Source organism: Mauremys reevesii, linkage group 5, assembly GCF_016161935.1.
Source record: "Mauremys reevesii isolate NIE-2019 linkage group 5, ASM1616193v1, whole genome shotgun sequence".
NCBI classification, from domain to species: Eukaryota; Metazoa; Chordata; order Testudines; family Geoemydidae; genus Mauremys; species Mauremys reevesii.
The window spans coordinates 5,078,035-5,100,191 of NC_052627.1; the positions used below are offsets into that span (position 1 = coordinate 5,078,035).

General features: G+C 44.3%; 1 long non-coding RNA gene across 5 annotated transcripts in view; it reads right to left on the reverse strand.

Annotated features, from left to right (window-relative positions):
• LOC120405695 overlaps window positions 1-22,157 on the reverse strand; it is a 183,795-nt gene that overhangs the window by 96,835 nt on the left and 64,803 nt on the right. For 2 of the 5 annotated variants that reach the window (XR_005598784.1, XR_005598785.1), the window contains exons 2-4: window positions 17,160-17,266; window positions 13,343-13,441; window positions 9,646-9,831 (exon numbers count right to left, since the gene is read on the reverse strand). This is a non-coding gene — a long non-coding RNA (uncharacterized LOC120405695). Of the gene's footprint in view, window positions 1-7,899; window positions 8,245-8,867; window positions 9,077-9,535; window positions 9,832-9,889; window positions 10,020-13,342; window positions 13,442-17,159; window positions 17,267-22,157 lie in introns of those variants that run through there. The other 3 variants (XR_005598783.1, XR_005598786.1, XR_005598782.1) reach the window with 3 other exon arrangements.

Sequence of the window (22,157 nt, forward strand, 5' to 3'; positions counted from 1 at the left end):
AAGAATAAGTTGGACAAATACCTGCCTATTTATTTGGTCCTGCCTGAGTGCAGGGGGCTGGACTTGGTAACTTCAAGATGCCTTCCAGCCCAACATTTCTAGGATGCTATGAAATACAAGGAACTCCTCTAGTGATGCAAAGCCATCAAAGCTGATGTTATGCCACCTGTGCACTGCCTCCCCTTATGTAGTGGGCAGGCTGGGGACCTTGCAAACCACATACTATTCCCCCAGATCTTTGGACTCCAGAACAGCCGGCATAACTTCAGCCAGTTATGCATCTGCTCTAGGTTGTACAGGGGCCATTTCAGCCTCACACCTGGAGGAGCAGAAAGTTGGTTGAGAGCCACCTTCCCTTCAGCCTCATCTGTGCCAAGTATGAAGTAAGCCCAGGGTTTCTCTTCAGCGCTTTCTGCTCAGTGCACGCAGCCATCAGAATCCTGGCTCTGTTCAGAGCTGCTGAACGACCGTACGAGTAGAATCCTTGGGAAACTCCCAGCTACAGCAACAACCGCACTGCAGTGTCTTATACAAAAGGAAACCTCAATTTGTTGCTTTCCCATTTGTTTTCAGCACAATTCATTCTTTTTGAATGTGTGTTGGTGTGTACCCAGGGCTGGAATGAATCAGCACTGCAACTTCAGCACCATATGACTCCTCACATTAGAGAACACCTGTGGATAATTTAATAGCCTAAAGAATTGCTGAAAGAGGAGAGACATTGCTGGCAGCCAGCATATCAGTTCAACAACTAATCGTTCCTCTCCTGTTGGAAGTCCCTTTTCAGTCAAAACACTTGCTACTGTATTCCTGTTTACAATGGCTCAAAACCTGTCGGTGCTCATAGTGTCAGAAAGGGATAGTGTTGGCACTGGAGCTGTGGAACAGGAAATGCAGATAGCGGCTACATCCGTGGAGTGTCAAAATTAGAGCTGGCAGAAAAATAATTGATATAACTCACTTTTTTGTGGAAGTGAATCCATTTTTGATGGGAAGGTTTCACAGCTCCAGGATGGAACTTCTGGTCAGACAGAGAACTACCTATGCTGGGATAGCTGATAGGCCAGTGATGAGTGCATTTATTTAGGAGGTAGGAGAGCCAGGTTCAAACCCATGCACCAAATCACACAGAACATGGACTTGACCCTATATTCCAAGTGAGTGCTCTATCCACATAGCTATTCTGGTACTTTGTCTCTTTGTTGTGAAAAAATGTAATTTCATTTTACTTGCCCTGTTCTGTTCATTCTCTCTGAAGCACCTGGCATTGGCCTCTGTCAGAAAACAAGATACTGGGCCAGATGGACTATTGTCTGATGCAGGGTGGCCATTCTTATGTTTTGCATCAGAAGAAAACTAACTCTGAAACGTCTAAATTTTGTTTTAAATGTAATGTTTTCTGGCCAGCCCTAACCGAAGCATACCTAAGAAGAAGCAACAGTGCATAAACACTTGGTGCAAAGACAAGCCGAACGTTTGAAGGCATAAACCAAATGAGTAAGCCTGTGAAATAAATCCCATGTTCAGTGGAAAGTTGAAGGATAACTCACTGCTCAATATAACTTGCATCCGAAGAAGTGGGTATTCACCCACGAAAGCTCATGCTGCAAAACATCTGTTAGTCTATAAGGTGCCACAGGATTCTTTGCTGCTTTCACTGCTCAATGGCATGATGTGCAAATGCTAAAGGAGGCACATGTTGATGCTATAACCAATTCTCTCCCTTCTGTGTAATACCAGAAGTCGGACTATATGCTCTAATAATCCCTTTTGGCTTTAAGACAAAGGGAGTGACTCACGATGTAGCTAGAAGTAGATCATAACAGCAGATTTTGCCTTTGTGATTGAGAGTATAGCTGTGTATGAGACTTGGAGTGAGAAAACAGTTCAGTTCATACAGTGAATTTAAAGGCATGTGGACTGTGCGTGAGTGATTGTGCTTCTCTCCCTTACCAGCTGCCTATCTGTAGTTTGCCTGGGAGAGGAAAGCTACTAGTGATGCTATGCATTAGAGCCGCAGGGGGAGGAATGGTGGGATAATTGGGATCTCAGTCCTTGCCATACCCGATCAGAACAGTGGTTCATCTACCCAGTATCTGTTCTCCCAAGTGTGGCCAGCACTAGATACTTCAGTGGGAGGTGCAAGAAGTAGACTGTGGAGAGAAATGGGATGAACTGCCCCCAAGGAAAGTTTCTTGATAGTTCTAACCCCTCCAAGTCCCATTTTTGTATGTTCTTATTATTCAGGTCCTTTAACTCCTACCGAATGCTTGGCTTTAGCTATCCCTTGTAGCAATGAGTTCCATGGGCTAATTGTGTGAAAAAAGTATTTCCTTGCATCAGTTTGAATTTGCACCCTTCAGTTTCATGGAACATCCCCCTGTATTCGAGAGACGGTGAGCCGAAATATCCAATCTTCCTTCCCAGTCTAGCCATTACGCATCTGTTGATGTTCCTATCCCAAGACACCCAAACTGGCATCAACTGACTTCTTGCAGTTACCTGTCAGCATTTCATGCAAGACCCAGCAAAATTACATATTGCAAAATATCTTACACCATCGTGTGATTTACAGTCACTGCTGGTCAACATCCTTATGCTAAGGTTATAGACCTAACTTCCTTATGCTAACTGCTGAAGCTTGGGCCTGTAGGGTCCTTGCATTACTGCTATATCATACTTCTGCTCTCAAGCTGGCATAAAATCTATGACGTATCTGACAGGCAACATTCCCCAGGATAGAGATTCAAAAGCCTGGATCCAAAGGTGGGAATTTGCATTCACCTCCCCTTAGGTATATCCTAGGAATTCACCTCAATTTGATTGGTTCCAAAAGTTCCTTCTTGTCAGGCACATTGCTCAAAACAGTCCTTTGAAGCTCATAACACTTCCCAGCATTTAGACTGGCCGTATCTCCTCACTAGACAAGTTACATACAATATCCCGGGGGAATTATGTGCCACTGCGTGTGCGCAGAATTCATGTCCCCTGCAGATTTTTTTGTTTCCCTGCAGATAAATGACTTTCTGACAGGGAAGCAAAGGGAAGCTGCAAGAGCAGTCATGCACCGCTTGGTAGCAGCGCAGATACATCATTTCAGGAACCTGGAGCAGCCAGCGGAGAGGTAACTCACCGCAGGGCTGAGGACCCACTCCCAGAAACCTGCCCCAGCTGCAGGAAGGTCAGCATCCTCCTCTGCTTCCTGTCCCCATTGCTCCTCAGTTGTGGGGTGGAGAGGTCACTGAATGGTGACCTGCTCTCCCATTCGCCCAACCCACGTGCATCCGGACCTCCCATACCCAGACACCCCTGCCAAGCCTCATCCCATAAGCCCAGAACCCCCCAAGCCCTCCATACCTGAACCCCACCCCACTGAACCTCAACCCCTGCAGCTGGAGCCCCCCTGCACCTAGACCCCCTGCCTCTGGATCCCCACCACTGAGCTCCCTGCACTCAAACCCCCACCCTGACAAGCCCCATCCCACTGTAACACTCTGAGCCACCACATCCAGACCCCCATGCCACTGACCCCCAACTAGCTGCATCCAGACTCCCACCCCACCAAGTCCACCAAGTCCCACTCGCTCAGCACCCAGCTCTCGCTTGCTGCTCAGACCCCTCTGCTGAGCCCCAACCACATTCACCTGGAAGCCCCTGCAGAGTTCCATTGCCCCTGCACCTGGAACCCCCCAACAAGCAGATTTTTAATTTTTTTGGCACAGAATGTCCTCAGGAGTAATACCATCCCACAATCATACATTCACTTTGCATGTAATACAATGGACTCCGAAGATGCTTAACCCTATTCAGGAAGGTTTTTCACGGATATTGCAGGAAGTTGCCCTCACTCAACTGTCTTCATGTATAAATATGAGTAGTTACTAGGCATCTGGTTGGATGCCTGCAAAATGATGCAATTAGAATTTCAGTGGCATTGTTTATGCATTTTGAGCAACTGGACTGACGCAAAAGCTCAGGGCCCTAATTTATGGGCAACATTAATGAGAGTACTGGAGGTAGAAAAATGAAATGCTAGATTTTAAATCATGTAGGGTCCATGTTTGACATTTGGAATCATATTTTTGAAACCCTTCCCAGGAAAGTAAATCAGCTGATCTATACGAAGATCTGAAGATCCAGCCTAGAAGAGTTTACGAAATGTATTTCACCACTGCATGCCCACATTACTAATTGGTTTTTATTTCCTAACCCATTTCTCATGGGGTTAGTGGTGGAGGTGGGGATGTGACTTTGTCTTGTATTTGTTTTAGTTGGTGTCTCTGAATGTTCTAATTGGATGTGCTTTATTTGGGGCTTTGTTAGAGTGGGATTAGTCATGCTGAATATGCTATTGTCAATCCTGGAATGCTTTCAAAACGTATGGTTTAGTTTCTTTAATTAAACCTTTAATTCTTCAGGTTTCATTTCTTTATTATGTTTTCTATTTTAGTGCAAGGAAGTTTCTAAACATCCATTACAAACAGGTGTCTGCCCTTGTCTTACTGAATGATGATTAGGAAGATGAGTCATGACTAATTTGAAATCAGGGCTAGATTCCTTTTCAACCGTTTCTAGGAACACATGGATGAGCTTGAAACTTTGGGATCTGGCAGCGATATGAGATAGATGGACCAGTTCTAATAAATGGGCTTTATTCCCCTATTTCTCCTCCACAGACACCAGGACAGAGTGGGCCAAAGTTACTGGTTGCATTCCTGAGCTGGCTTTGAGCGCAGCTAACAGCATTTTCACCAAATACAGGGATAGACCTGATTTTACACAAAGCTCATGTAGTTCCTCATCCAAAGCCCAGTGAAAACACTTTTGCAAAATCAGTCACTTATTTAGGTGCACAAGTATGGATTTAGGAGCTTGACTTCTGGGTTGGCCCAGTTTTCCAACTCTACCGCCCAATAAAAACAGGAAATATATAACTAATAAGTTTTATAAAAATTACTGAAGATAGTTTTCCCACCTGTATTGATTTTGCAGCTTTAAAGTGAGATATTTCAAGACCTTTGAAGGCTAGAAGTCAGTGCTGCACGTCCTGCTGGAAAGCAAGAATTCTCACTTTCCATTGGTACAAACCTCCTAGTTCTAGCCCTGGTGAGTCATGAGATAACATCTTAAATCCATCTCTGGTGCAAGACAGAGTATAATCTTTTAAATCAATGAAAGTGACCCCTATGATCACCCTAGGACTTGGGCCAATCTAATTTTGAGGGGGAACTCCACATTTGGAGAGGTGTAGATGGAAACATTTCTCTAGTAGCTTGATTTATTTTTAAATGGCACTGTCTGAAGCTGTGCAGAGGTTTGGAATGGTATAATAAATCCTCACTTGCACTCTTCCCATCTCCTGCAAGTCAAAGGTGCATGATCAATGGAATTTATCATCAATGTGACATATTAACATATGTTTGTGTGCTGAGGGGGGAGGAAAAGTATGTTACAGCATTTCTAAAGTAATTACATTATCCACCCACTTCTGTTGGAGTTGGTTTCATTTTTTATTGCTTTTTCCATCACATGCAGTTGTGTTTTGAGAGAGGGTTTCTGAGCCAGGAAAAAGGAATATCAAGTTGATATGTGTCAAGGGAGAGAGAATATTAACTATGCTCTTCAAGTCCTAATGAATAAGATCAAAGATACATTTTTAAAGTTTCCATAGTTCTATAAATGATTTAATCAGATGTTAAATTATAGCCCATGCCTGGCAAATGGTCCCATAAACTGTTCAGTTCATAATTCTTCTATCGAAGCTTTGATTTAGTTTATGACAGGTGCTACATTAATCTTCACAGAAATCCTGGTAGGTAGCATGACATCTGGAAATGCAATATAAACTGATCTTTTAAAAAAAATGGCAGACAACTTGTCAAAAGAGAGAGGCTTTTCAACAACATGCAGTGTAACTGGGCAGATCACAACAACTCCCATTCTCCAGACGTCACAGTGATCATGGACATTCACAAAAATGGTCAGGTCAAAGTGGAAGCCCAGCTCTTTGCAACAACAACCCAAGAATAGCTTCTCATCCCTGAGACTAGAAGAAAAGAGAAGACAAGGAAGAATGGAGAAAAATGGGGAGAAAAAAGATTCCAGATACATCCCATTAAGGTGGCAGTTCCTCAATGGATGTAAATTGGCACAGCTGTAATGAATTCAATAGAGGTACATCAGTTTACATCCACTAGGAATTCTGATTTGATGCTAATGTAATGCCAACAGACCCCAGATGTTGGCAGGCGGGGTCGAACCAGGGATCTCCAGAGCTTAGTGCATAAGCCTCTGCCGCATGAGTTAAAAGCCAGCTGGCTGTTAGCTAATGCTGTAAAGCAAACTCATTAACTGCTTTCTAAGGGGTCTTGGTGCCACTAAATGGGACAGACACCACCCCCAGGAGGTGTGTGGGTTACACTTACAGGGTAGAGATGGACAATACAATCTGACTTCCTGTCTTCTGAAATAATTGCCATTAGCACTCAGCTATTACAGGAATGGGTACATTATACACGGATTAGATTAAACTACTATTCAGTAGGTTTTCTTGAGCAACCATGAGAACGTTGAAACTAGTGGATGAGAACTGTTATCTCAAAGGATTCTGGAAAACCAGTGTTCTGTAGCCTGGGAGCTTATAAGGACTTGTCCACACAGGGAAATTGTCTAGCATAGCTATAGGGCAATAAATATGCAATTGCTATAGTGATAGCCGTATAACTCTCTCATATGGACAATCTAATATGGAATAAAAATAACTTTGTTCTGGAGTAATTACTCCAGTCTGAAAGAGGAGAGACGAGTGAAAACATGCTTTTGCCCTGAAGAAAGCAAAATCAGTAGTTTCGCTTTAAACTAAAAAAAGCCACACGCACACTTTTCCAGTGTGAAAAAAAGTAGATTTCTTTTCACTATGAAGTAAAAATTAAAAAGGAAAAAAGCATTACAGGAAAATGCACAGAAATGGCAGCAATTGATCCAGCTCATTAATATAAACTGACAATTAGTGACAAAAACCAATTCCTGTGCAGGATTGGGCGGGGTGGGAGTGATGGGAGAGTCAGTTTCATGACTGAGAGATGGTTTCTCATTATTAGGCTTGTGGAAACTGCAACGGAGAGGGGGTAAGAGGCCGGGTTCCCTTGCCCCTCACAAACCTTCATGCAGAGCAGGTGAAAACTACAATAGCAAGTTTGGTGGGAATTCTTCAAATATTTTACTGTTTTTTTCAAAAACAAGTTGGAATTTCAAACTTTTGACAATTTTTTTGACCATCAAAAGATTCCAACCAGCTCTACAATTTGTTTAGCTCCTCCACCCCCGCCCCCCCCCCACCGCAAAGGGGAAAAAAAATGTTGACAAAACTCATTGCCAGGTTTATTTTTAATCACAATTTTCAACTACACATTTTCTAGAACACTTGACATTTGGAACATTTCCACCAGTTCTGCCTCAGAGGAGAGTCTTGAGCCAGGTCTGATACTGTTCTCAGATCCTCATCTCATCCACACCACCCTCACACACATTGCCTTACTTCAACTGCAATCTCTTCAGGCTGCAGGTGTCCTGGCCTCCCTCCCTAGCCACTGAGGCTAGGTGGCCCTCTTTGAGCGCACACACACACACACACACACACACACACACACACACACACACACACACACACACACACACACACACACACACACACAGAGCTCTTCAAGCTGTTCTGTCACCAGCAATTCCCCAGAGACAGAGCAATGCCACTCCAAGGCTTCTTCAGGGGCAGGAACATGAAGCCCCACTAAATCCTGCAGCTGACTCCCAGCCACCCCTTCATGGCCAGAGGTCACCCTGCCTCTTTCCCGCTTGTCAGGGCCCTTTAAGAACACATAGTTCAATGGTGACCCACAAGGGGTCCTGTTTATTTAGTCCTCTGATACCTGCTAGCCCTCTAAGCCACGAACAGTTGAGTGTCTCTCTCCTGGTTAACCCAAAACAACACAAGCTCATTCAGTCTTCATCCCAGCAGCCCTTCCAGCTTCTCCCTGGTTGGAAGGATTTCTCCCAGGTCTCCTTGCCTGGAGAGCTTTCTCCCACTAGCTCCTGCAGCTTCAGCTTCTCTCTCTGCTGACTTAGGGCCCTGAAGGAGTCTTCTTGCTCCCTACTACAGCTACAAACTTTGCTCCAGTTTCCTAGACTTCCCCCTTTAGTGCTCTTTTTATCCTGGGATCACCTGATTCAACCCAGGAGGGGCTCACCCTGTAATCAGAGCTGCGTTAGCACCAGCCTATTGGCAAGCCGTCCTGTTACACACACCTTTCTCCCCCCAAAAGGAGGTGAGCGGCAACAGGTAAGTGTGTCTGCATCCTGTTCTCCAGCTACTTTGGCTGGCAAACCCACTAGGGATTGTCAAGGGTCTCCGGACACAGCTAGCTGGCAGCGGGCCTGTCCCCATTACCCTATAGAGGGGGGAGGTGACACTTCCCAATCTTCCCCCCTAAAGACTCGTGGTTAAAGCAGAAAGAGGAGGCGAGTGGACCAAGCGGGAGGGCAAGCTGCTCCCTGAAGCCAAGGAGAAGAAAAGGAGCCCTCCCTCTACCATAGAAGGGAAAGCCCCAAGTTTACCCTTAGTGTGCAATGAGAGGAGAGTGTCCTGTGCCCCTGGAGAGCAAAGAGGGACACGTGTCTTCTAAGCCCAGAGCAGTCTGCTTTCCTTGCCTACCTTAAGAGATCAACATGTGAGTAAGGAGGAGAGCTCTTGGCCTTGTGAGTGGGAGGGTCGCTTGTGGGGAATAGCTGGGGGCTGTTCTAGCTTATATCGGGGGCCACTAAAACCCCTGAACCCATAGGGAGCAAGGGTGATGGAAAATTCCTTTTGCTACCTCTCTCCTTGGGCTGCGTCTCCAGGAAGCACGGCAGAGAATTTGACCCAGTAGCATTAGTATAGGAAGGTCCCACTGTCTGTATTTTTTCATTGCACCTGAGTGTTCGATGATACAGTGTGCATCCCAAATTTTCCCATGTCATCACAGTGGGGGCCAGGTTTATGTGAATAATTGTCAGAGGATGAGTTGAAATTGCAATAAGCGGCCTGTATGGGAAAAGAGGATTTCTGCATCAAGTAATATGTTTGTGTTTCCTGGGACAGGAACGGTTGACATCCATCCCTTGTCACAAAGTAACATGCATCAACAAATGTAATTTTAAAACCATTATAATGCTGTCAAATACATTAAAACAAAAGAACACGGGATATATATCCACCAGAAGAGTTACAGATTTCCTGAGTGGTTCAGCATTATCAGAACTGTCAATTCAAAAATAAAAATTGCCAAAACCGTCGCTACAACATAATACAACTGTGACAGGAATACACAATAGCTAGTAAATTAAAAAAACAAAACAAACAAAAAAAACACTAGACACAATAATCACCACATATCCTGCCAAGCCAGCAACAAAATGTACCAAGGCTACCAAAAACAGTATCACAGTATCCAATATAGCTAAAAATCAACGTCACATCAATTATTAAATACAAAGTCCAAACTAAACAAAGAGTAGCATTCATTTAATGTAAGCATTTAGAGCGGCTAAAATCCAAAGGAGAAAATCCAAGACAAGAGATGATTATTTGCTCTTTGTCTGGGGTTTGGATACCTGGCTGATCGAAAAGACTCATCTCAGTCTGTTTAGTTTATCCAAGAGCAGGTTAAGAGGTGACTTCATCATGGTCCACAAGTATCCACAGGGGAAGAGATTTCTGATTGGAGGTAGCTCTTTGATCTAGCAGAAAATGGCATGAGGAGATCCAATGGTTGCAAGCTGAACGTAGACAGGTTCAGACTAAAAATAAGACACCAATTGTTTATAGGGAGGGGAATTAACCATTGAAACCACTTACCAAGGAGTGGATGGATTCTCCACCTCTTGAAATCTTTAAATCAGGACGGGATGTCTTTCTAAAAGATGTGCTATGGCCCACACAGAAGTTATAGGCTTGATGCAGACATTTCTGTGTGAAGTTCTCTGTCCTGTGTTATATAAGTTATACTAGATTATCATAATGGTCTCTTCTTTTTTTGTAATGTAAGGTTTTTAAGGCCCAGCCTGACAAAGCCTTGGCTGGGATGATTTAGTTGGTGTTGGCCCTGCTTTGAGCAGAGGATTGGACTAGATGACCTCCTGATATTCTACCCTAATATTCTATGATTCTGTGAATCTATGAATTTTGCATTCAGGAGGAACAGAATGCCCACAGAAAATACTTAAGGGGCACAAGTCATGTATATCACATGCTAAACCAACAATGGGAGTGATAGTAAAATTCCACATCCCTGGGTTAAAGGCACCTGCTCCACTGCCTGAATTATAAGAAAACAAAGGGGTAAGTCTTGAGGCAGTATTTCTTCAGCAGGATGATGCCAAGGAGTCCAGATCAGTGTCTAAAGCTTTCACTGGTTCTGGGTGCCTCTTGCCTTCTCACACCATTAGCCTGAAAAGGGGGCCTTTGGATTGGTTGTTAGACAGTCTTACTCCATTTTACAAGTGCAATATTCTGTTTCCTAACATATGTGCCTATTTTTAAAATACTATTAAAGTGAAATACAATCTAAACCCAGAATGTCCCTGAGCCCCCGAGTGTCCTAGAGTTGGTGGGACTGCCCTACTTTGGGGCAAGCCAATCTACATCTTGGCCCATTATAAAGGTGGAACTCACTTTTTGACATCGTCCTCCTACTTGCCCTGCTGTACCAAAGCAAGGGATATTGCTGTATCTTTAACAAATGCTGGAGACTTTCACCCACACCCCTGTGTGACAATGCTTAGAATAGATGATGTGCACAATGTTTAGCCCATCTGTACATCTCAAAATTCAGACTGTGTCATTCCTTTTTCCTTCTTATTATTTCAGTGAAGGTAGCCCTTAGATACTACAACCAAGATCAGGACCCCATTGCGCTAGGCAGGGTGGGATCACAGGCAGTCCCTGTCCCAAAGAAATTATAATCTAAATAGACAAGACAGACAAAGGAAGTATCTCCATTTCACAGATTGGAAACTGAGGCAGAGAGGCTAAGGGTGGGCTTTTCAAAAGCTCTCAGCATTGCCTGAGTTTTACCATTGCCTTCAGTGGGAGCAGAATTAGGGCCATGCAGAATGCTATTTAAATCCTACTTTAAGGCCCAATCCAAAGCTCGCTGAAATCAACAAAAGTACTTGACAGAGCTTTGGGTCATGCCCCACGATTTATCCAAGGTCACACAGAAAGTCTGGGGTAGTGCTCAGAACTGAACCCACATCTCTTGAGCCAGAGTCTAATGCCTTAGGCAAAAGAGCAACCGTAACCCACACAGATCCTGGGTGTGGTGTTCTGCCCCATCTAGTGGAGATTAATGAGTTTGCTTTACAGGGCCGCCCAGAGGGGGAGGCAAGTGGGGCAATTTGCCCCAGGCCCCCACGAGAGTTTTTCAGGGCCCCTGGAGCGGGGTCCTTCACTCACTCCGGGGGCCCCAGAAAACTCTCGCAGGGCCAGGGACCCGCCACCAAAGTGCCCTGAAGACCCGCAGTGGGGGGGTCCTTCCGCCCCAGGACCTGCCAATGAAGTGCTATGTCTTCGGCGGCAATTCGGTGGCCGAAGACCCCAGGCCCCCTGAATCCTCTGGGTGGCCCTGTTGCTCTACAGCCTTAGCTAAGAGCCAGTTGGCTTTTAACTCATGCGGTAAAGACTCATGCACTAAACTCCAGAGGCCCCAGGTTTAATCCCACCCATTGATGACCAGGGTCTGTCAATGTTACAACTGGGGACTCATCTGAGATTTCAGCTCGGAAATCTCTGAAGCTTGGGACGCGTTTCCTCAGCTAAGGGAAGTATGTAACCCCACACCTCCTGGGTGTGGTGTTCTGTCCCATCTAGTAGCCCTGAGACCACTTAGCAAAAGAGATTAATGAGTCTGCTCTATAGCCTTAGCCAACAGCCATATGGCTTTTAGCTCATGCAATAAACTTCAATCCCACCCACTGACAACTGGGGTCTGTCGGTGCTACGCAACCTTCCTTCTTTATTTTGTCATGTCTCCCTTCTGCACATGACAAACTCAAGAGCTACCCAATTTGGCTTTACTCATGCATTGTTGTACTATCAGTTTTGAAATCCTGGCAGCCAAAAACAGGCCTCCTGCGTTTATTGCTTAAGACATAGGCTATGTACACACTACCACTTACGTCAGTGTAACTTATGTGGCTCAGGGGCATGACCAAGCCACCCCCCTGGGCAACGCAAGTTCCTCTGACATAGAGCTGTCCACACCGGCACTTAGGTTGGGGTGCACAGCACCACGTCAGCAGAAGCGCTTCTGCCACCACCGTAGCCACTGCCGCTCATTGTGGGTGAATTAATTAAGTGGAGGGGAGAGCTCCCTCCTGTTAGTTTAGAGAGGCTACACTGGGGAGCTCCGCTGCTGTAAGTTCTCTAGGGTAGCCACAGACACAGAATGGAGCCAGTGACACTAATTCACTGCAGCAGTACAGGGTTCTGTGCTCCAGTACTTCAGTGAAGGCAGTGAAGGCATTAGGGTGACCAGATGTCCCGATTTTATAGGGACAGTCCTGATTTTTGGGTCTTTTACTTATATAGGCTCCTATTGCCCCCCACCCCTGTCCCAAATTTTCATGCTTGCTGTCTGGTCACCCTAGGGTGCATCCATATCTCCGAGAGCACGACCAGACCCACCTATGAATGTAGGTCAATTTTTATTTCATAGCCTTCTTCAGCCTCAATTTACCATAAAGGAAATTCAACCCATCTCTACTGGAACGCAATGGTTTTAAGGAACAGATTCACTTACCACCTTGGGTGGATATTTAAACAAAGCAAAAATATTTTATGCTGAATTTTAGTTACAATGATCTATAAAGAGTTTCTATCTGCCCAAAAAAAAGGCTTAATTTAAAAGGAAAAATATGAATTACAATATGGCTGTAAAACTAGCCCTTTATCTTGTTAAGGCTAAAATTTACAGAGGAGCCTAAGGGAGATAGGTGCCAAAATCCCACTGAATTTCAATGGGGTTTAGCCTGCTGAAGGACATTGGTCAAATCACTTCACCTTCCAGAGCCTCAGTTTCCCCAGATATAAAATGGGTGCGATGATACTGATCTCCTTTATAATGTTCTCTGAGATCTATTGATGAGCAGTGCTATATAAAAGCTAGGGATTATTACTAACTCCCATAGGCTTTCTATAGAGATAGGTGTAAATGCTACACATAAGCATAGAAGGTGATAATTCCAGCTGTTTTCTTTTAGCACCATTGAAGAAAAAGTAACATTTTCAATATAGACACCAATTATTTACCTGTTCAGTTTGCACAGTTTTATCCTCTCTCCAGTTCTGGATTGTCGTTTAATTTGCTGGCGGATAGTGAAAGCCAAATCTTGATAATAAAGAGCTGGCCTATAGGGGAAAAAAAGATTGTATACGAAAAATAAACAAATAAACTTAATTTGTTTGTGCACCAAATCATATAATTAGGGGCAGTTTACTGGATGTTGGTGTTCTGTTACAGGATCTCATCAAGTGTTGTGATGGGAGAAGGGGGAGTAATACTCAGTGGTAATTTCTCTAGTGCATGTAAATAACAAACATTGTTAACAAATGAATGATGGAGGTCAATGGGCCATACAGTCATTAGATGGTGTAATGATATGCTGCAGGTTATCTGGCGGCACAGGGCACTAATGACATTCGCAGCATTCCTTCAGCAAATAGCCTCGGCCACCAGAGATGAGCATTCACCTTTCACAATGCAATATAGTGGTAAATGACCCAAGTGAGAAAAATATCACTTCAGGTTGGTGTTTAATGTGCTCTTATTATTCCTCAATCTCTGATGAAAAGAGTGCTGTCCATCTCCAGTCTGGGTTTGCCAACTGATAAACAGTATAGCCAATTGCTTGACCACACTTTGGTTCATTATGACGTATGCTCAAGAGACCAAATAATCAATGTCAGTCAGTTTCATTGCTATAAGACAATAATAATAAAATCGCGCAGGAAAAGGTTCTGTACGCTACCAGTCTGCAGGAAGCTGTCTCAGGCAGTGTTATTACATCCACCTTATGCAGAAGGTGTGCTCCCAAAGTTGCACCCAAACCATCTTTTTATCTCCTACCTGTAAACCGTACCGTGTGAGTCATTTGAAACTAGATTTAACCAATCAGCTTTCTACCTTGTTTTTCTGGTACCATGATGTACCCCTTATCTCTGTGTTCTGAACACTCACATTCCAAGTCCCAGGGAACATGCGGGCACCTCCAAGGTTTGTACTAGGGCAGAGCAATCTTGTCCTCTTTAGAGACATGAGGTGGATGCGGGAATATCTTTTATTTGACCAACTTCTGTTAGTGAGAAAGACAAACTTCTCTCTCACCAACAAAAGTTTGTCCAATAAAAGGTATTCCCTCCCCAACCCTGTCTCTCTAATATCCTGGGACTGACACAGCTACAACGCCTCTGCTTTTGGGACATTCCAGTACTGGCCTGTGAGAATAACTCCCTACCTGTTGCTATGGTAAAATAATCGACTGTCCTGATCCTGACCGCTTTCCTATCTACTTAAACCAAAGCTTACTTCAGCTAACAAGGTGTTATGGGAGAACAGGGTTTCAGTAAAGGTACAGGCCAATTTAGCCTATATAACTGCTATGCTATTTGTGTTTAATGCATAATAATGCATATATGGTGTGATAATACACATGAATAATGTGATTTTATACACATCATACATGTTAGCCAGCATATATTGGTCAACACTACACAGAGTCAGAAGCAGGAAGTCCAGAGAGCAGGTGACAGGAAAATCAAACATGTTTTATAAGTTGGTCTTAGAACTAGGGCTCTGCCCCAACGTCGTAGCCATAATCTTCAACCCTTCAACTGCATATCCTCTGTTTTCCTAGCTGTGGATCATCATCCTGTGACACTTCATAGGGCTTGTCTGATTCTATGAGGACAGGTGAGGAGAAGAGAATAAACTACCCCCCACCCATTTTGCTCCGACAGAGATGACTGAAGTTTGGTTGAGTTAGACATTTGGCGTGGGACAGAGACTTTCCTAATTTTTTAGAATTCTTTACGGGTCAGATTTCCAAATGAGCTCAGCACTCAGCTGTTCCCATTTAGAACAATCTGCTCACTCCATTTATTTGCCCAACTAGGTGGTGGCTAGGCCCTGTAAAATCAAGTCTGAGTTTGACTGATTAAAAATCTAGCACTAAATTTTTTACTGTAACCCACTGTGTGTTATCTGTCCCATCTGTGCCCAGTCCACAAAGGACACAAGTTTGTTACAGATTTCAACTAGAGAGGCTGGCTCTTTAGCTCAAACTGTGGAGACTTGTGCTTCTAGCTCTGAAGGTCCCCTACTCAATCCCTGGTGTTGGCCAGGATGTCAGCCATCATATGAGCAAGATGATACATCTTCCTCTTGGTAGCTCCATTCGGTCTGGCTGATTTGGGCTCAAAAAAGAGCACAGCAAAAATAGAATAGGTACAGAGTAGTATAATGGAAAAAATGAAAGGTGACCTTACAAAATAAATCCTATTTAGTCTGGACAAAAAGTTTGAAGAGATCTGTTAGAAGGCTTTATGTTAAAAGGAGCATTTGTTGTACATAAAGTTATAAAGTTCCCCATGTAGGTTCTTACAGACTGATTAACTCACCCCTTAATCTTCAATTAATCTTCAAAACCTACACAGATTGAGCTCCTTGAGCAGTGGTGGGCACATGCGGCCCATCAGGGAATCTGATTGCGCGCTGCAAAACATTTTGCTGACATTGACCAACCGCAGGCACGGACCCCTGCAGCTCCCAGTGGCCGTGGTTCACTGTTCCCGGCCAATGGGAGCTGCGGGAAGCAGCGGGCCACAGAATGTGTTGGCCGTGCGGGGGCCATGCCTACGGTCAACGTCAGCAAAATGTCTCACGGCCCACAACCAGATTACCCTGAGGGGCGGAGGTTGCCCACCACTCTCCTTGAGTCTATCACTCTAAGGCAGGTTTTCTAATCCTTTCATTATTCTCATGCCTCTTCTCTGAACCTTCTCCAACATCAATATCTTTCTTGACTTATTGACACCAGAACTGAACATAATATTCCAGCAGCCATCCCGCCAGTGCAAATACAGAGGTAAAATAACCTCTCTACTCCTACTCAAGTTTCCCCTGTTTATGCATGCAAAGGTCACATTAGCCCTTTTGATTACAACATTGCACTGGGAGCTCACGTTCAGCTGATTATCCACCGTGAGCCCCAAGTCTTTTTCAGAGTCACTGCTTCCCAGGAAAGAGTCCCCCAACTTGTAAGTATGGCTCACAATCTTTGTGCCTAGATGTATACATTTTGCTGTATTAAAACATATATTTTTTCTTGTGCTCAGCTTGCCAAGCAAAGCAGCCATAACGTCCACTGGTTTCTTCTTTTCCCCCTTCCAACCAGATACACCTCCACTTTATCTGGGTTATACCCATTCTGAAACTGAAACGAATGAAGAAGGCTCACATTATTAATTATTATTATTAATTACAGTTTCAGTGGTCTTCCCTTTGAGCTATGTACAAACACACATTAAGAAACTAGCGATGACCTGAGCTTATAGTCAAAACAGACAAATGGTGAGAGGGAAAACACAGTATCAGGCTGGGAGTCAAATAGCAGTGCCAGAGCCGGAATAGAACCTACGGGGTATTTTTTTAGTCCAATACCCTATCTGCTGTACGATGCTGCCTCTCTTGTTATGTAGGATGACCAGATAGCAACTGAAAAAACGGGACAGTGGGTGGGGAGTAATAGGCGCCTATACAAGAAAAAGTCCCCAAAAACAGGACCGTCCTTTTAAAAACGGGACATCTGGTCACCCTAATATTATGAGAAGTATCTCACTGTGAATATAGCACACTTGTGTGGGAAGGACTGACGTCTGTGAGACACAGGGAGGGTCTTGGGATATCGCAGAACAGAGATTTGTTATATTGCCTGCAGAAGAGCTGCTGAGATCTGTTTCTCATTTTTTTCTTTACATTTTGTTATGTTGTCACAGATTGTACAGTTAATATTCTGTCAGACTGCCTAGAGCCTGGAAGGGGCATCTTTTCACATGCTTTAAAACATACCAATGAAATAAGACTCATTGGATCGGGAATGAATTTTCCGTCCCTGATGCTCTAGTCTCCCCGAGTGCTGCTTCGTTTGTCTCAGAGGCTCTGTGCACCATGGTGATCTGTGAGGAAGATAAAGAGCGAGATGTTTCAGGCTGTATCCATAGTGGAGATGCCTTATTAAGCAAACAAACTGTTGAATCATGTTTTCTGTCAGAGCTAGCAAACCTTATTAGATCCATCAGTCTTTCAGACAGTCTCTGGGGTCTCTTGGACTGCTCAGTGCTAATGGACATCCAAAGAGCCATTGCAGCAAAACACAGCCACTTCCTTCTCTGCCATGCCCGGCTGGCTTGAAACCCATTTTTGCCCATTCCGGGACAATGTTACAGTGTGCAATACCTGTCCTGAGCACCAACCATGCCAGCTCTCATAGCAGCCTGCCTGCTAGGCCCTCACCCTGGACGACTGTGGGGCCAGGTGCCCCTGCCTGCCCGTTTGCTCTGGGAAGGAGGGAGAAGAAGAAGAGCTGGGAGAGGGAAGTCACGCAGCACCTGCTTACTCCTACACCCCTGCACCCAAGCTCGGAGTAGCCCATGCAGGGACATGAGTGCCTTTTTCATGCCCATGCACAAGCGTGAGGTCCAACTCAAAATCAAGACCAAGTATTTTCCTAGGAGAACGTTGTGGGTCACTTCTTCTTTTAGCTGACCCTGTTAGCTAATTACCACCAGAACTATGCCCGACAGTGGCAAGAACTTGCAGGTTTCAGTGGCAGACATTCTTCCAGCAATGCACAGCGGTTTTCCTGACTTGCTCTCCTGCTTAGAAGAAACATTTAGGTTCCCTTTTCCTGCTTCCAGGAAGCTGCAAGCAGTAGGTGTGCTCCCAGTGGATGTAGTTCATACACAATATTTTAGATTTCAAGGGTCTCATTTACACAAAGGCTGCTTCGTACCACTCTAGCAATAAACAGGGGCCCTGACGCGGTGTGTGTAAATATATGCACTGTCACTTTAAAGCCCCATCACCTGCCAAAATAGTGTAAAGTGGCCTTAAGTTTTAAGAAGAATCAGGCCCCATTCGTCCTCCTCGGTATCCCTTCTCTACTATTTCTAAGGCCTGGCCTACACTAGGAAATTAGGTGTAAAATCCACCCCCCTGAACAATGCAGCTAAACTGGCCTAAACCCTGCTGCAAACAGCACTAGGTCACTGGGCGAATTCTCCTATCGACCTCACTACTGCCTCTCGGTGGGGGGCGGGGGATTACCTATGCCAACACGAGAACCTCTCCCATCAACTCCAGCTACATGAATAACATAGCTGGAGACAACATAGCTTAGGTTGACTTACTGCAGTGTCTACACCGCGCTGGGTCGACGGGCAACACTTTCTCGTTGACTTACCTTACTCCTCTCATTGTCAGTGGAGTACCGGGTCAACCAGAGAGCACTCTGCCCTCGATTTAGCGGGTCTTCCCTAGACCCGCTAAATCAACGCCCGGTGCATCGATTGCTGGAGTGTCAATCCTGTGGTAGTGAAGACATAGCCATAGTGTCTTCACTGCTCAGAATTTTAAGTGTAGACAAGCCCTCGATCCCTCTTCTGTAGGGGCCAGAACTACAGCTCACGGAAGTGATTTCTGACCTCAGTGGGCTTTGGATGAGGCCCTTAACCAGCATGATGTTGTTGTGCCACCAGGCTGATGTTTGTTCAGTGAAAAGCCTCTAATAATTGGAATTTGTTCCACTTTATTACCTCTAAGTACCTCTTTCTAAGCACTGGAAGTTGGTGGGGGGGTTGGTTTTGTCTTGCCATGTCTTCCACCCCTAATCCCCCCTAGATCTCATTAGTTAGATTAGGCACAAAGTGAAAAACCTGTTTCAGAAAGGCAGATTTACATGCTCTTTCCTGCTTTTTCATACTCTGTGGGACATACAACAAAACCTATTAAAACAGTAAAAGTTTAACAAGGACAGAATCAAGGGGGTTTTGTTTCCTGAATACTAGGACAGCTCTCGCTATGAATGGAGGGGAGGCTAAAGTGATGTGGATGACACCTCTGAAATAGTAAACAAGTTCCTGCTAATTGTGGAGCTTCTCTCTAATTTGGGGTAGGATTCACTCCCGTGGTTTAATCTTCTAGTCTAGAGTTCATTCAGTATTTTAAGAAAATCTGCCTAGCTGAACAGCTCAGGTTCCTGGCATTCCCTCCCACTCTGAAAGAAGAGTGAGAGACTGAAGCTTAAATGGGGTTGTTCCCTTTTATAGACATTCCTACTCAACATCAGTTCATCACATAATTATGCATACTGGGTTCTGGTGCAATTAAACCTTAGGTCTGGTTTGCACAAGGGAAATTGACCAGCATAGCTATCACAGAATAACTATTCCTCTGTTGCTATTCCATTATAATTGAGCTATTCCAGAATAACTCCCCCATATGGACACTGTTCCAAGATAAGTGATTTTATTCTAAACTAATTAGAATGCTTCCAGACTAAAGCCACTTTCATTTTGGAATAGAGCATCCATACAGGGAGTTATTCTTGAATAGTTCAATTGTAATGGAATTGCTATAGCAGAAAAGTTATTTCCGAATAGCTATGCAAACCAATTTCTTTGTATGGACAAGCCCTTATAGACTCTGGGACTTCTTATATTTAGCTGTGTTTACATACTAATTTGCATAATATTACTCATGAAGCTTTGAAGTGAAACTTAAGCTGTTTGAATTTTCCTTTTACTTTGTCTCATGCATACAAAACTCAAGAGTTCTCTGGTAAATTCATATCTAATCTAGAAAGAAAATCTGTTTACATAATTACCTCTTCATAAATTATCTGAGTTAATCCCTCACTACAACCTGCGGTTAATTTTCTTCCCACAAACACAACAGCATCTTACAAAAAAAAAAAAACCCACCCTAATTTTAAAGTTACAAAAGGACTTGTTAATTAGAATACCAAGAAGGAATACCAAAAAAAGCATAAATATCTATCTTTCAGTAATGCTGAGGTTGTGACACAAGTCAGGAAGTTCAAAATTCAAGCCAACTTTCTCTTCTTAACTTGCAGGAGTGTAAAAAACAAAGTAATTTAGCTTTCCCACTAGCGAGAGTCTTCATTTACATGTGCTAGCATTTTGCTTGTTAATGTCATGTTAATATTTCAGACAAGTCCATAACAATATTTAAACTACTAACGTTCAGAGTTTGGTTACAGCTCAGAAAAGTAAGTGCCCAAAGATTTGGATGATTATCCTAGCCAACCAGGGGCTTGATCCAAATTCCAGGGAAGACAATGGAAAAAACACCCACTGAATCTGAGTCTGAATTACTGAGTCTGTAAAATTGGATTTGAACTGCTCCAAGAATAACCTTTCATGAGAGTGAGTATTTCAGCTATTCTAGTTCCAGTCCTGGCTGTGACTGGAAAACAGAAAAGAAAAGGGAAAAAAGCTTATAGACTCAGATTAAAAACATGCATGCCTAGAAATGGGCAAAGGTTGATTTTTTTTTAAAAAAAAGTCTTCTAAGCAGATACAGTGCTGCCTAGCTTACATGTACATTAGAAGCAGAAGGTGGTAAATGAAGTATTTACTTGAGATCAGAGCTATTCTGCTGTCTGTGTGAAGCACTCATTCTGAGAGGTTCAGAGCCTCTCCTGTGTGTTACTGAGCATTGAAGTCAACAGGACTGAGGGACTCAGCAGCTGTCACAAACAAGCCCTTAGATAGTGTGTCTCAGTATTATCTATTGTGACATTCTCAATAGCCCCAGTCACTCCTTTCGGAAAGGCAACATTTCTTCACCCTATCACCTTCCTTAGCCCTAGTCATCTACCCTGGTGATGTGACATGACGTGCCTCCCGCTCTAAATTCTGTCCCCTCCTGCAGGTAAACAAACAGTCCAGCCAACCAATCTTCATATCCAACATAGAATCATAGAATATCAGGATTGGAAGGGACTGCAGGAGGCATCTAGTCCAACCCCCTGCTCAAAGCAGGACCAATCCCCAACTAAATCATCACAGCCAGGGCTTTGTCAAGCCTGACCTTAAAAACCTCCATCACCTCCCTAGGGAACCCATTCCAGTTCTTCACCACCCTACTAGTGAAAAAGTTTTTCCTAATGTCCAACCTAAACCTCCCCCTCTGCAACTTGAGACCATTACTCCTTGTTCTGTCATCTTCTACCACTGAGAACAGTCTAGATCCATCCTCTTTGGAACCCCCTTTCAGGTAGTTGAAAGCAGCTATCAAATCCCCCCTCATTCTTCTCTTCTGCAGACTAAACAATCCCAGTTCCCTCAGCCTCTCCTCATAAGTCATGTGCTCCAGCCCCCTGATCATTTTTGTTGCCCTCCATTGGACTCTCTCCAATTTATCCACATCCTTCTTGTAGTGTGGGGCCCAAAACTGGACACAGTATTCCAGATGAGGCCTCACCAGTGCTGAATAGAGGGGAATGATCATGTCCATCGACATAAACTAAAACCAGTCTCCTGTTCCTTCCAGGCACAACGCTCAGTCCTTTTTCCAGAACGCCCCTCTCCAGCTTCTTCCCTTCTGAGAGTTCAGATTTAGCCAACCCATAAGGGGACCCTCTGCTTCCTGCCAGGCACAGCCACCCTGCTCTTAGGGGCTGCTTCGCTCCAGCCCTTCTGAGTCTCCTAGAGCTGCTAACTGGCCCTGTCTCTCTCACAGGTCCCTTATCGCTCCCCACTATTTTCCCCTTTGCCAATGAGCTCTCACTCTCCGGTACCATCCACTCAACTTCATCCCACCTGGGACCACTAATCAACCCATCCCATCTAATCCCCAGCTGATCAATACCAGATGGGGGACAGGGAGGCAGCTGAGCCAGCACAGGTGTGATTGGGCCTGACTACTCTGAATGTGCCAGCTCACCTCTGACCTATATTAAGGTATGAGCTAAACAGTGTGGGTATGTTGCAGTAGTTCCTCCATTGTTAAGGTTGCAAGCAGCTGCTATTTTGATAAATCCCC